We start from the raw sequence: 14,048 nt of genomic DNA on the forward strand, positions 1-14,048 counted from the left end.
ATTAAAACTATTTACACACTATTAAAAAATATTTAAATATAAATCTATATTTTATCATATCTTATGCTAAACATAAAACTAATTGATTCACTTCCGGGCTGGCAGGCTACATGGTGGCAGCATAGAGCAACAGGTTCCCGACAGTAATAAGTAAAAGTTGCCTGATATAACTCGAATTCAGTAGTAGATGTGCTAAAGAAAGAATAGATATAGCGGGCTATCGAGAATGCCGAAAAAAGCGAAGAAAAGCTCCGCTCAGAGTAAAAGCCTCGACGAAGAAGAAGACTGTGCGCTGTCGCAAGCTAGCAGCAATATGGAGGACGGGGTGCAGCCAGACACGGACCCGGAGCAAAGCCGTGATGTCAACTTGGGCTTGATACTGAAAGAGCTGCGAGAATTCCGAAAGGACTCGTGGCAGCAACTTAATGACATTAGAGAGGACATTAATAAAATCGACAAAAGAGTGGAAGAAGCAGAGGAGCGAATCGCCACAACCGAGACCCGGATCCAGACAGCGGAGGAAGTTTTAACGGAGCTGGTGAAACTTCAGGGGCAGATGGAAGCTAAACTGACTGATCTAGAGGGCTGTTCGCGACGCGATAACCTCAGAATATTTGGAGTGAAAGAAGGAGCAGAAGACTGCACAGCCTCAGTGATCTCTTTTGTGGAGGATTTGCTTATGAAAGGACTGGAACTACCCCCTGACACAGTGCTAAACATCGAGCGAGCACACCGGGCGCTCACTAAAAAACCACCGACCAAAGCTCCGCCAAGATCAGTCGTGGTTAAATTCTCAAGCTACAGAATGAAGGAGGAGGTGCTGAAACGTGCATGGCAGAAGAAAGGATTTGATTTTCAGGGGAAAAGGGTATACCTGGATCATGACTATGCACCGGAGGTGCTGAGAAAGCGGCGGGGGTATACAGAAGCGAAAGCCGCCCTTAAGGAGAGAAATATAAGATTTCAGACCCCGTTCCCGGCCAGACTGAGGGTCTTTTACCAGGAGGGCACCGTGACGTACAGCTCGGCAGAGGTGGCGACGGCGGACATGGCAGGAAGGGGGATACCGGTGACTGTCCTAAAAACCCCGACTTCCATCCTTGACCAGATCAACCAGCTGACTTGGCGAGTCAGTGGAAAACGTGGAAACCGGGAGAACACAAGCTCCACGCTTTCCGGCGTCGAGACTCTCGATAAGTAACCAGCTGTTTTTATTGTGACATGGATGCCTGTAGTCATAGACAATGTTTTTGAAAAGTTATTGTTAATAAGTCTCTTGCCGAGGTTAACAAGAGGTTAAAATTAAGGGCATTTAAAGAACAAATTGGTTGTCGGGACACCTTTGGACATCATGGAGCTATGCACCAGCCTTAAAGCTGAAGAGGGCCCTCTTTCATCACAAAGAGGAGGAGACTTTCCCTCTGTACTCACTTTCCATCAGAGGCAAAAGGCCATAGAAGAGGCCTTACTATTGGAAGTCAAGGTTGATTTTGTTTCTTTTGTTATTATTGTAGGGGTATCTGGTTCAGATACACATTGCCTCCAGCAGGGGTACCAAAATATTTAGAGGTAAAGCTAATTTAGGTCAATTTTGCTATCGGAAATTGACTAAATTAATATTTAATACTTTAAATGAATTAAAGTTACTCAAGGGGCACCACCTATTCACTTAGGAATAGGAAAAGATAGCAAATCATAGTTAATCAGTCTCATAAAGTTAACAAATTATCAATTTGGAACATTGATTATTAATTATGAATATAATTATAATCGAATTACCTTATTAATATTTAGTAACGGTTGAAGGAATTTTGAGTTCTTTTCCATAGCAGAGGTTAGCAAATCACTCATTCATGTGCAACATTAAAGGGAGAAGCATATTAATCCAAAAACATATTTATTCTAAATAAAGCAAAGCAAACAGAACACACAATAACTAATCTAAAAGACTATTTACAGTGGAAATGTAGGTGAGAAAGAATGTGTAACAAAATGGCTGCCGAAAGGCAGTCATTTAAATAAATCAAAATGGCGGAAGCCCTTTTGTTCTTGGAGAACAATAGACCATGCGGTCTTGAAGGTCTATGTGTTGTGGGAAGCCAAATTAAAGGTATATTTCATGTGGATTAGTGTGTGAGCAAATCAAATGAGTCATATTTAAATTACATGTACAACTTGAGATATGTAGAGCAACATTAATCATATAACTTCAAGTGATCTAGCTACACAAAATATCCCAACAAATATACTTAAACACACAACAGATCACACCATTGATTAAAGCTTAACACACTTGTTCTTGCTTACTAACTGCCCAGTACTATAGCACAGAGTCCAGAGTTGAAAGAGAAGCAGAAATCCTTTTAGAGAAGAATCTGGTTCCTGGTTGGGTTTTGGTGGTTGTAGCGTTGGTTGCTGTTGTTGGCTCCAGAAGCTTGGTGAGGGTCTCTGTGATTATGTCCAGTATAGATCACAGGCAGGAAACTTAGAAGCGTGGTGGTGGGCCCACTTGGTTTGGGCCTCACCGGCCTTCCCTTAGAGCTGGAGACAGAGGGAAGTCTGATCTTCCTCCTGGAAGATCAGACCAGGACAGCAGGCATGCTGTTCCTCAGGGAGTTGAGAAGAGAAGAGCGAGAAGGGGTGGCTGCAGGACACTTTTGTGTCTCAACCTGGAAGTTGTATTTCCTGTTGGTATCAGCCAATGAGACGCCTTTAGGTATCTCCAGATACCTGTGGGGGTGGGGGTCGTTTGTCTTTGTTTGGAGGGGGACAAAGAACGACCTCCATCTTGAAGCATGGAGAGAATTTGTTGACAATTCTCACTGCATTCAGTCTTTAATCCAAATGAAACTTGTGGAATAGCTGTGAGCCCTACATTATATTCTGTTTGTTTTCTTGTGTTTGTGCTAAGGTTCTTAGTAGCACCAGGGGTGTAGAATATGCATTATATAAAGGCGTTAAGGGGCTTATAACACACTTTAATATATTGGATGCAAGGCATCAAGTCAATTAAAGTAACTACATATAATGTGAATGGTCTTGGAAATCCCATCAAGAGGAGCAAAGTTTTGGCAAAACTGAAAAGGGAGGGAGTGGAGATTGCTCTCCTTCAAGAGACGCATTTAACTGAATTAGAACATGAAAAACTTAAGAGGTGGACATTTAATCAGTACTCATCTTCATGTAGGCAGGGCTCTAAGAGAGGGGTAGCAACATTAATTTCTAGAAATCTAAATTTTGAGTGCATGTATGAAAAAAAAGATACTGACGGAAGATATATTCTGGTCCGGGGATATATACAGGGGGTTTTAGTTACATTTTTGAATGTCTATGCCCCTCCTGGATCTGATTGGAAATTTTATAAACACATTTTCGAATTGTTAATCACCGAGGCTCAAGGCATCCTAATTTGTGGAGGCGATTTCAATATCAGACTTAATGCTACCTTGGATTCATCGAAACCTTGCCTCTCAGGAGAGAGGAAAACTACTAAAAACATAAAATTAATGTTGGATGACATAGGTCTATTTGATGTATGGAGGGAACTGCACCCAAATAAGAGAGACTACACATTTTTCTCTCACCCACATTCTGTCTATTCAAGGCTTGATTAATTCTTTATGTTTCAAAGAGATTTGTATAGGGTGTTAAATTGTCATAATGGGACCATGGATCTGTCAGATCATACACCAATATCAATAAATCTAATACTAGGCTCCAAAAAAAAGAATACTGTCTGGAGGTTAAACACAGGGGTTTTGAACCAAAGTAGGCAGCAAATAAGGAAGGATATAAAGGATTATCTTGATGAAAATGACAATGGGGAAGTATCTCCACCAATCCTTTGGGATGCGTGCAAAGCTGTTCTTAGGGGGAAACTTATTGGCTATTGCTCCTATTTAAAAAAGCAGAAAAGAGAAAATATTGATAGGTTACAATCAGATCTAAAACGGTTAGAAAACATTCATAAAAGGACACTCGACCAAGGAACAAAAATGGAAATGAACAGGAAAAAGAACGAACTTAATGAAATATATTCAAATGACATTAAAAGGAAGCTGATCTTTCTAAAACAAAGATATTATGAAGCAGGAGGAAAATCGGCTAAACTTCTGGCTTACAAATTAAAAAAACAACAAGCAGAAAATACAATTCATAAAATAAGGGATCCTACAACAAATGCCATACAATGTCAATTAAAAGATATACATCAATCATTTGAAACCTTTTATACAAATTTATATACTCAGCCTGAAATTGATGAAACAAAGATGGATGCATTTCTTGATTTAATAAAACTACCGGAAGTGAAGGATGACCAAAATAGGATTCTAATTAAAGAAACTACAGATGAAGAAATTAAAAAAGCGATTTTGCATTTGAAACCCAACAAGGCAGCAGGGCCAGATGGGTATCCATCTGAATGGTATAAGGAAATGAAAGACCTCCTCATCCCCATTTTAAAAGCCACGTATAACCATGTGCTCGAAACCGGCATAACTCCACCGTCTTGGAGGGAAGCGGTGATCTCTTTGATACCGAAAGAGGGCAAAGATAAGCTTGAATGTGGAAGTTATCGGCCGATAAGTGTACTGAACCAAGACTATAAAATCTTTACTCATATTTTGGCTAAAAGACTCGAGATCATCCTACCCCAGATAATAAGCCTAGATCAGACAGGCTTTATCAAACAGAGGCAAACACAGGACAACATTCGCCGAACGCTTCACGTGACTGAACATATAGTGCAAAATAACCTCCAGGCAGTATTACTGAGTCTTGATGCAGAGAAGGCCTTCGATCGGGTCAACTGGGAGTTCTTATATAGAGTTTTACAAAAATTTGGATTTCATCAAACATTTGTCAATACCATTCGAGCACTTTACAATGACCCGAAGGCAAGAATAAAAATAAATGGAGACATTTCAAAGGCATTTGGACTGGGAAGAGGGACTAGACAAGGCTGTCCAATCAGCCCATTGCTGTTTACAATATTTATTGAAGCCTTAAGTCAAGGGATTATCCAAGACAATAACATTACAGGTATCAAGATGTTAGGACAAGAACATAAAATTTCTTTATTCGCGGATGATGTCTTAATCTACTTGTCGCACCCAGAGAACTCAATTGTGAAATTATTGTCATTTTTAGACGTTTTTGGCTCTATCTCAGGATACAAATTAAACATTACAAAGACCCAAATACTTAGTTTCAACTATAGACCTAGCCAGACTATAAGATCTAACCTTCAACAAAATTGGGATTGCGACCACATGAGATATCTAGGAGTAAACATATCTAAAGACTCAACAAAGTTGTATGACCTAAACTTTTACCACTTAAGTCAGAAAATACAGGAGGATATAAAGAGGTGGAATCTGATTCCATTCTTAAGTTTTGAGTCTCGAATTGAGTCAGTAAAAATGAACATCTTACCCAGAATTCTTTATCTATTCCAGACTCTTCCAGTTGAAATAGGCGATAAAAAATTTAACGAATGGGACAAATTAATATCGAGGTACATTTGGCAAGGAAGAAAACCTAGGATAAAATTTAAAACTCTGCAATTAGCGAAGGATAAAGGAGGACTTGCACTCCCATGTTTCAAGGACTACTACATCTCAGCCCATTTGAAGATTTTGTATTGTTGGTGCAACTCTGATTACCAGGCGAGATGGAAAGAAATTGAAGAGAGCATGTCCGGGGAAATTCCGATTCAGGCAAGGATAGGGGATAAAAGATTAATTAGAAACTTAATGGAAACAAGCAATAAATGGATCAATTGGTGTTTGAAAATATGGCTTAACACTATTCATAAAAATAGTCTGCATGAAGAGATAAAGATTCTGAGATGGTGCTCACATGACGTTGACTTTATTCCAAACAAATTAGACGTCAGCTATAAAGGATGGGCTAATCGGGGCCTCACTTCATATTGCACCTTTTTTAACCAGGGGTCGGTGAGCAGTTTTGAGGCATTGAAAAGACAACATCGCTTAAACAACAGTGATTTTTATAGATTTCTTCAGGCACGCCATCATATCAATAGTTTAATCCCAGAGAGTCAAAAAGTGTTTGAAAACAATTTGTTGAAGATTCTTATTAGTGCTTACAAGGCAGACTCAGGGCTTAAAATCACCTCAAGACTGTACAAGGGACTTCAGGGAATTAAAACGGCAAGTAGCACCTACATTAAACAAAAATGGGAAAGGGATACTAATAGTCATATTACGGAGGGAATTTGGATGAAATATTGTGAAGCTCAATGGAAAATAACAAACTCGACCTCCTGGAGAGTGTTTGGCTGGAAATGTCTCAGTAGGTTCTTTATTACACCAGTTCAGCAGTCACATCACTCAGGTTCTTCCAGCTGTTGGAGAAAGTGTGGCTCCCAGGAGGCAAATCATTATCACTTGTTCTGGGCCTGTCCAAATGTAAATGCTTTCTGGCGTAAGATCTACATAGAAGTGGTGACAATATTTGGGACAAACATTGCTTTTAATTGGGAGGAATTTCTTTTTGGGCTTCTGCACTCTACATCCTCAAATAAAAACACAAAATACCTTTTTGGCATACTGAGTGTAGCTGCTAAAAAAGCCATAACAAGGAAATGGCTTAAGCCAGACAGCCCATCTATAGACGAGTGGTATGACATCATCTATGAAATTTTTGTAATGGAAAGAATCACTTTCTCTGTGAGGCTTCAAAAGGCCAAATTTGAGGAAATCTGGGAGAAGTGGAGATTGTACATCGCCCCGAAACACCCTTCTTTTGTTTAATATTGTGTAACTTTCTTTTTAAAAAATGTTTTAATCTGTTTTTTACTACTTACTGTAGATGGAAACACCCCCAAGTTCTGTTCGTTCTTTTGTTTGTTTCTAAAAATCTGAAAATATGGATCACAGTGTCTATTATCAAAACGGTGATGACTGTTGTAATGTGATATTGAAATGTGATTCTAAATAAAGACAAAATGTAAAAAAAAAATAAAAAAATAATTGATTAAAAAAACATAATGTCAGTGGTTAATGTGGAAAAACTATTTTTTTAAGTTACCATCTACTTTTAATTTATACAATATCCATCAAAAATGCACGATACAAATTATAACTCATACAATACATAAAATAAAAATAATTTATTAACCAATTAATTAAAAAAACAAAACTGTAATAACAACCTCAGTGGATAATGTGGTGAAACGTAAACATTTTCCCCACCATCTCCCCAATTGTACTTCAGTGAATCACAACTGTGCTTTCTATTCTTATTTCTATTTTGTTTTTTTATTTTTATTTTATATCACCTGATTGATATTGATGAGCATATTCAGGTTGTATAAAGGTAACAATGTAAGTAATAGCCCAGAATGTCAAATTACAACCAATCGTCTAACAAATCCCTGATAAAAAATATTCAAGTGCAAATAAAATTAAAAATTAAAAAATAATTAATGAAAAATTAAAATTATTTTCTCTCTTTCGTCCTTGTCCAATCACACGCGTTTGCGCTGATTAGTGCCATGGAGACAGAACGTTGGCCGATCCAGGTCGGGTATAAAGGGCCGCAGCTCACTCTGATCTCCCCTTTGCATCCGGACTTTGACACACATTGACCTTTTGCAAAACAAACTTTGGCAAACTTTTGTCGTTTTAAAGCGCTCGAGAGAATCTAATTTGTTGTAAAACAAATCTCGTTCATCACTGAACTGCTGTGCAACATCCAGGAGCTCAACCATGGTCTTCGACCTGCGTTTCCACCCTGATGGTAAGATATAAATATTTTTTATTATTTTATTGATGTGTTAGTGGTTGATATATCCCTTAATAATAGCTAAATACAGGTCAGGATTTTTGGAAAATCACAAATTTAAGGGTGCCAGACTTTCACTCGACGATTTCTATGTGAATATTAATGATTTTAAGCAAAAAAATGTCTCAAATTTCCCGACAGGGGTATAGAATGCATATTTAATAAGCAATATGTTTTGAAAACACTGTTGTTTTGCTTTGAGGGCAACAAAACTACCTAATTTGATATTGATAAAATGGCGACCAGACCAAGTTTATGGGATTTCCATATATGTTTATATATGAATATCTGTTTCCCATGGAGACCATGGAATTATTATGAGGATGACGTCAGAACGTCAAGGTGCAGCTGAACTGAAACACGTCGTGTCCTCCTGTGTGGATCAACACCTGACTTCATTTGTTTACAGTGTTGAAGCTTGAACCCATTAATGTGGAAACAGCTGCTCCTTTTACTTTTAAACTGTATTAGGCCTGTGTTAAATTAACTTGTTAGATATTACTCAAAATACACCAATAGATTCATGGGTTTCGTACCATTTTTTCCCGAGCTCCATGTCGGATAGTTGCCTTAGGCTATCTCTCTCTCCCGATTTGATCATTTTCCCGGTTGCTCCACTGCTTCCTTGCTGATATTTTTCTCTACTTAAGGCTCCGAGGCCTGAAATCTGAACCCAAATTAATAAAAAAGTGGAAGGAGCCGTGCGTAAAAGCGCGTGCCGTGCGCCTCCTCCACTTATGAAGTGGTTTTCAAGCGCACCTAATAATTAACCCTTTGATGCACAACATGGGTCTAAAGTGACCCGACTAAGTTTTTATATTCGATATCTTTGCAATAAATTAATTTCATCATTTAATATTGCAGGTTTTCCTCAAATAACTTGTTTTTGATCATCATACATCCTTATTTTTGACCCATGTTTGCATTCGAATGTGTTTATATGCTGTGCATCAAAGGGTCACCAATTTAAAACCTGACAAAGAAGACACAAATATTAACTATCCTATTTTGTTAAAATGGTGTTTTTCCAATGGAAATCATTATTTAATAAGTCTCAAATGTTAAAATATGTGATTTTCCAATGTAATCTGGTGGTTCTAACAACTATTTTAGAGTTAAATCACTTTTTGTGTAACTGCGCTTCTAATGCACAAGGTCATTTTTGACCCGTGTGTGTAATACAAAAACTATTTTTCTTCATAAAGTATGAAAGGAAAAATGGATATAATGATCTGATAATCTGTTATAATAATAAAAAAAGATATTCAAAAACACAGCCAGCATGAAATAACATGGGAAATGAATGTGGGTCATTTTTGACCCATGTTGTGCATTAGAAGGTGTTTATATGTTGCGCATCAAAGGGTTAATTATGATGATTATTATTAATAGAAGCAGTGGTGTAATGTGACTAACTTAATGAACTCAAGTGCATTGCTACATTTTGAGGCAAATATTGTACATTTTACTCCACTTCCACCACTGATTAGCAGTAATAGTAGTTTATTATTATGCTCGTTGTTATGTCTTCTCTGTTAGTCAATCTGAAGAAAACGTCATTAGACAGATTTATATTTCCAATCATGTTTAAGTTCCAAGCATGATATTTGTATTAGTTACAATATGAGTAAAACTCTTTTACAACATATCTGAATAAACATGCAAAGTCAAGTGAAAATTGTATTTGTCCAAGATTAACACATTAAGTTAAGTTGCAAGTGTGCAAGAGAGTAAATGGGTGATTGTCATGAAGCCAGTCTAAGTTATGTCTGTGAAGATTATAAGGACATACTTTATTAAACTAAATATATTTCACTTTTATATTAATGAACAATACAGCCATAATGAAGCACTGTTTTTTCACATTGTTTTGTGCTAAAATATTTTCTATATTTTTAAACATATTTTTGGTTCACAAATTCATTACCGTAATGCGTCCAGATAAAAATGTCATGGTTTCCCCCACACTTATTTACAATAAATATTTAATAAACTTTATAAAAATAAATATACATTTGTTTAAAAATTTATCATTTAACAGAATTTAATCAAACATAATGGTTTTTAACAGTGTATAAAGAACAAAATCTGAATGAAAATTGACGATAACAAATGGTTAAATGTTACGGTAATGATAGAGTCGTTTGCATTAAAATATGTGTATTTTTTAATAAAAATACATTTTGGTGATACCAGCTACCCTTGAGCATATTTAAGTGCTTGCCAAAGAAAAAATACCTTTTGTTATATTTTTTATTGAAAAATGTGTTATGGTAATGAATTTTGCTCACAGTGGCCCTCATTTATCAAACTAGCGTATGTCAGAAAGTGAGCATAAAGTGGGCGTACGATCATTTCTACTCAAGGCTCGGCATTTATCAATGTGGACGTGAGCGGAGGGTACGATCAGATCTCAGTCTGCTCTCAGCTCGTGTACCCAGGTTTGAGTCAGCGTGAAGTCCACACGCCTGAGTCTGAGAATTGATCTTAGACTATAGTATCGATGCCTGGAGCTGATAAAACTCTGTGGTGTTTTGATTTTAATGGGGACAAAGCAAAACATGTTTAGGCTACATTATTTATCATTAAAACATCATCCAAAAATAAATACACCCTGTGATCGTGAAATTCTTTAACCAGAATACCAGCCGAGGATATTAAACATTGTTGTCTTCTGCTGTTTACTGTTATTATTATTATTATTATTATTATCCAGCTCCGACACCGGAGCGTCAGCGTCTCCTTCACCAGCGGTGCTGCCCGAATAGAAACATTTCCAATCAGCGACACACTCCTCTGACTAGGACAGAATTATTACGAAATGTAAAGAGGTGAATAATATCTTCATCATAATAATAGCAATATTCGGATATTACATAGATTATTAGGCTTTATATATCACAATGTAAAAATTAAATACTCCAACCTCACCGGGAGTTTAATGGTCCGCTACTCTGCTGACAGCACCACTAATTTACTTCCTTTTCACTTTTTATGCTGCCAAACAAAACTAGTTTGTTGTGTTGCAGCTGTTGGACGTCAGCGTTTCACTTTCTGACTGAGAAATGCCTCTTCTTTTAGAATTAAAACTTACTTTAAAACATTATTTACCTCCTTCAACCAAAAAGCTGTGAAAACTTCTAAGTCTGTGCTCCAAATGTAAAATATTCAGTGAACTTGTTTGAGTTTAACTATCAGTACTTTTATTTCATCAACCTCCGTCGCTGCATATTTCTGTAATATGTCTATTTTGCTCCTGTTGTTATTTGTAACGGTGCACTTTGATAATAAAGTTGACTTTAGGGGGGAAAATCCTCTTTTTGACCGTATTGCGTCCTTCGGTGTTGTAAACTCTCGAGGCGAGCCTTCTGAATCAGGTATTATAAATATATTATATATATTAGGGCGTGGTATTTAAATGAAGCTTGTTTTGAGCCGCCACATTTATCAACAGCCAATCATTCTAGCGCTGTGATTGGAGAGATACGATCGTTTGATAAATCACACGTGGACCCTGCCGTAAGACAAAATATACACTCAGATCTGCACTTGTTTCTACGCTCGTTTGATAAATGACGGCCAGTGTCTCTAAAAATTTAAATTGATTATAAATTCATATTAAACAGTGACTTTAGATTGTATATGTTATAAAGGGTCAAAGAAAATATGTATCCAATGCTCTTGGATTTTTGCTATGAGCTGTACCATGTTCATGAGAATCACCCAATAGAGCAGTTGTAGTTATGCTGCTGTATTTTATATTTACTGTGTTTGTTGCAAATGTAATGCAATCTATTTCATGTGAAGAGAAATCATTATAAAGTGAACTCACATTTTCAGCTGCTTTTTTTCCACAGGACGAATGGTCGCTGAGGATGCGGAGCGTCTTTTACAGCATTTACAGGGAGAAGAAGATGAGCCCTCTCCTCCCGTCTCCTCTGATGAAGAAAGTGAAGAGGACAGTTCACTAATAGAGTCCGACGAGGAGGACTGGTTTGACTCTACCAGTGAAGACTCTGGCTACGGCTCCCTGTCTGAGGGGGAAGAGGAGGAAGAGGATGAAGAGGAGGAAGAGGATGAAGAGGAGGAAGAGGATGAAGAGGAGGAAGAGGACAACGTCCGAGCCCACTCCCCTCTCTCCCAGCAGCTCCCTCCTAGAGGTTCCTGGAAGTTTCTTATGTCTCTTCCTTTTGGTGCCGCGCCTCCTTTTGGTTCCTTGCCTCCTCCACGCTCAGAAGAGTCTGCTCCCCCAACCTCAGGCCTTGGCACCTCCACCAAGAGAAGCAGGGACGAGAGCCACGAGGAGTTGGTAAGTAGCAAGAGGCAGAAGCTCACCTCTGAGGAACCAGCAGCCACGCCTCCTGCAACCAGGAGCACAGAAGAGGACAGGGACTCCAGACCCTCCACTTCTTCAGGCCTGGGCCCCTCCAACAGGACATCCTGGCTCCCTCCTTTCCTTCACCGAAGGGATGATGACAGCGACTCCGACTAGGACAGCTGGTAATGTATACTGCAGGATTGGAAAGCCTTAGCGTCTGGCGGGGCAGAAGAATCTCACTCAGCCCTCGATAGCGTCTTGCACCAGGGCCACTTGTACATATCTGGAGGCAGGATTGTGCCTTTGTAATCTTGAGTGTTGACAAAGACCGAGGTCAGAGATGGGCAACTGGAACTTGAAGTGGCCCTCAGTACAACTACATGCATTTGAGCATGAAATCTTAAAAGTGCAGTGTAAAAATACACAAAATTACTTCTTGCAATTAATGTTTGTACTCCTATTTATACTGTTATACATGCATTTGAGCATGAAATATGTTAAGTTACTGCACTGTCAGCATATTTAAAATTGCAGTTTCATCATATCTGGTTAAGTGCACGGTCCTATATGTGGCCCTGTGGTAGTGAGGATGAAATATTGTGGCCCCCTCCAGCATTTCAGTTGCCCATCCCTGGTCTAGGTGAACTCTCCACACATCTTGCAGGGTTGGCAGTGAATTAGGGAGCGTCTTGCACCCAATTCAAAACTTCTTTTTTAACAGGTCTCTTAACGGTTCATGTATTGGACACTGAAGCTGATTGCATTTACACTCACAAGTTGCATCTCATTCACCACTCAACACACTCACTATCTCAGCTGCAGACACGTACACCAGAGGTAAGTTGACAACTAACGACAGCATTGACTCATTTTAATTGCACTTATTTAATACTTGAGGGTTTATTCATCTTACTAACTTTATTTTATATTTTTTTATTTTTTTAGGTATAGGTGGTCACACCTAACAAACGTAAGTCAATGCTTAATGAGAACATTAAGTCCTGAAAGTGTCAGGAGTTAATGTTCCCATTATCAGTGGTGAGTGAGTGGTAAATCACACTTACCACTGATTCAAAGTCTCTTTATTTTCTCACTCTTTCTGCCAGTGTCGGTAGCTGTAACTGACGGACGTGAAGTAACTGTTGGCTAAATATCTTGTTTGTCTTCTCTTTTTATTCTATGAGACTCAACATCCAGGACTTGTTGACAGCAGAGACGGTGCGTTTACCCCGGAGCAGATGAGAAGGATGGACGACTAGAGGAGAGCGCTGGTCGCCTTTCTTTCACTCCGCTAACGATGTAATCCTCTCTCTATGACTACAAAAGTACCAGTAGTGAGCTAGAGTGGTGAAAAATTCACTTTATAGATGTGAATGTGAACATTCTTCGTGGGGTTTTTTGTCTTGCACAGGGCTGGACTCCTCCTCTTTGTTTTGGTCCTCATTGGTAGTCAAACTGAGCCCACCACCACCACCAGCCACCAGCCAAGGGAATGAGCAATATTTGACAATATATGATATCTGAAATAAAAGATAATTATTTGATTTTGATTTGACTCAAAGGCATTTCTGTTACAAATGTAAGTTTTAAGAGTGTGATTTACAACATTTTGGTAAATATACAACATGTAAAACAAATCATATTACATGTTGACATTAAAACAAAAACCTTTTCATGAACTGGTCAGTTTTAAAACCCTGCTTCCACAACATGTCTTATTTCAGACTGGTGAAAGAAAATATCCAAATTACACATTTAGATGTGTATTTTACAACATTTTGTCTATTTGTGGCTGTGGATTTCTCCTAAATTCACCAAAAGTTAGAATGACATAATGCCTCATTTACATATTTGAACATAGAATCCCAGAAAAGAGTGTTTTAATAAAAATAATCAGCTGGGGATGTTTCTGGTGATA

At 38.1% G+C, this 14,048-nt stretch overlaps 1 long non-coding RNA gene across 1 annotated transcript; it reads left to right on the forward strand.

The window, feature by feature from the left end:
- Positions 1-7,299: 7,299 nt before the first annotated feature.
- On the forward strand, positions 7,300-13,677 carry LOC131973371 (uncharacterized). Its single transcript, XR_009394563.1, has 3 exons — positions 7,300-7,767; positions 13,315-13,429; positions 13,542-13,677. It is a non-coding gene; the product is annotated as an uncharacterized LOC131973371 (long non-coding RNA).
- The last annotated feature ends 371 nt before the right edge of the window (positions 13,678-14,048 follow it).

This window comes from Centropristis striata, chromosome 1 (assembly GCF_030273125.1).
Source record: "Centropristis striata isolate RG_2023a ecotype Rhode Island chromosome 1, C.striata_1.0, whole genome shotgun sequence".
In the NCBI taxonomy this organism is placed as follows: domain Eukaryota; kingdom Metazoa; phylum Chordata; class Actinopteri; order Perciformes; family Serranidae; genus Centropristis; species Centropristis striata.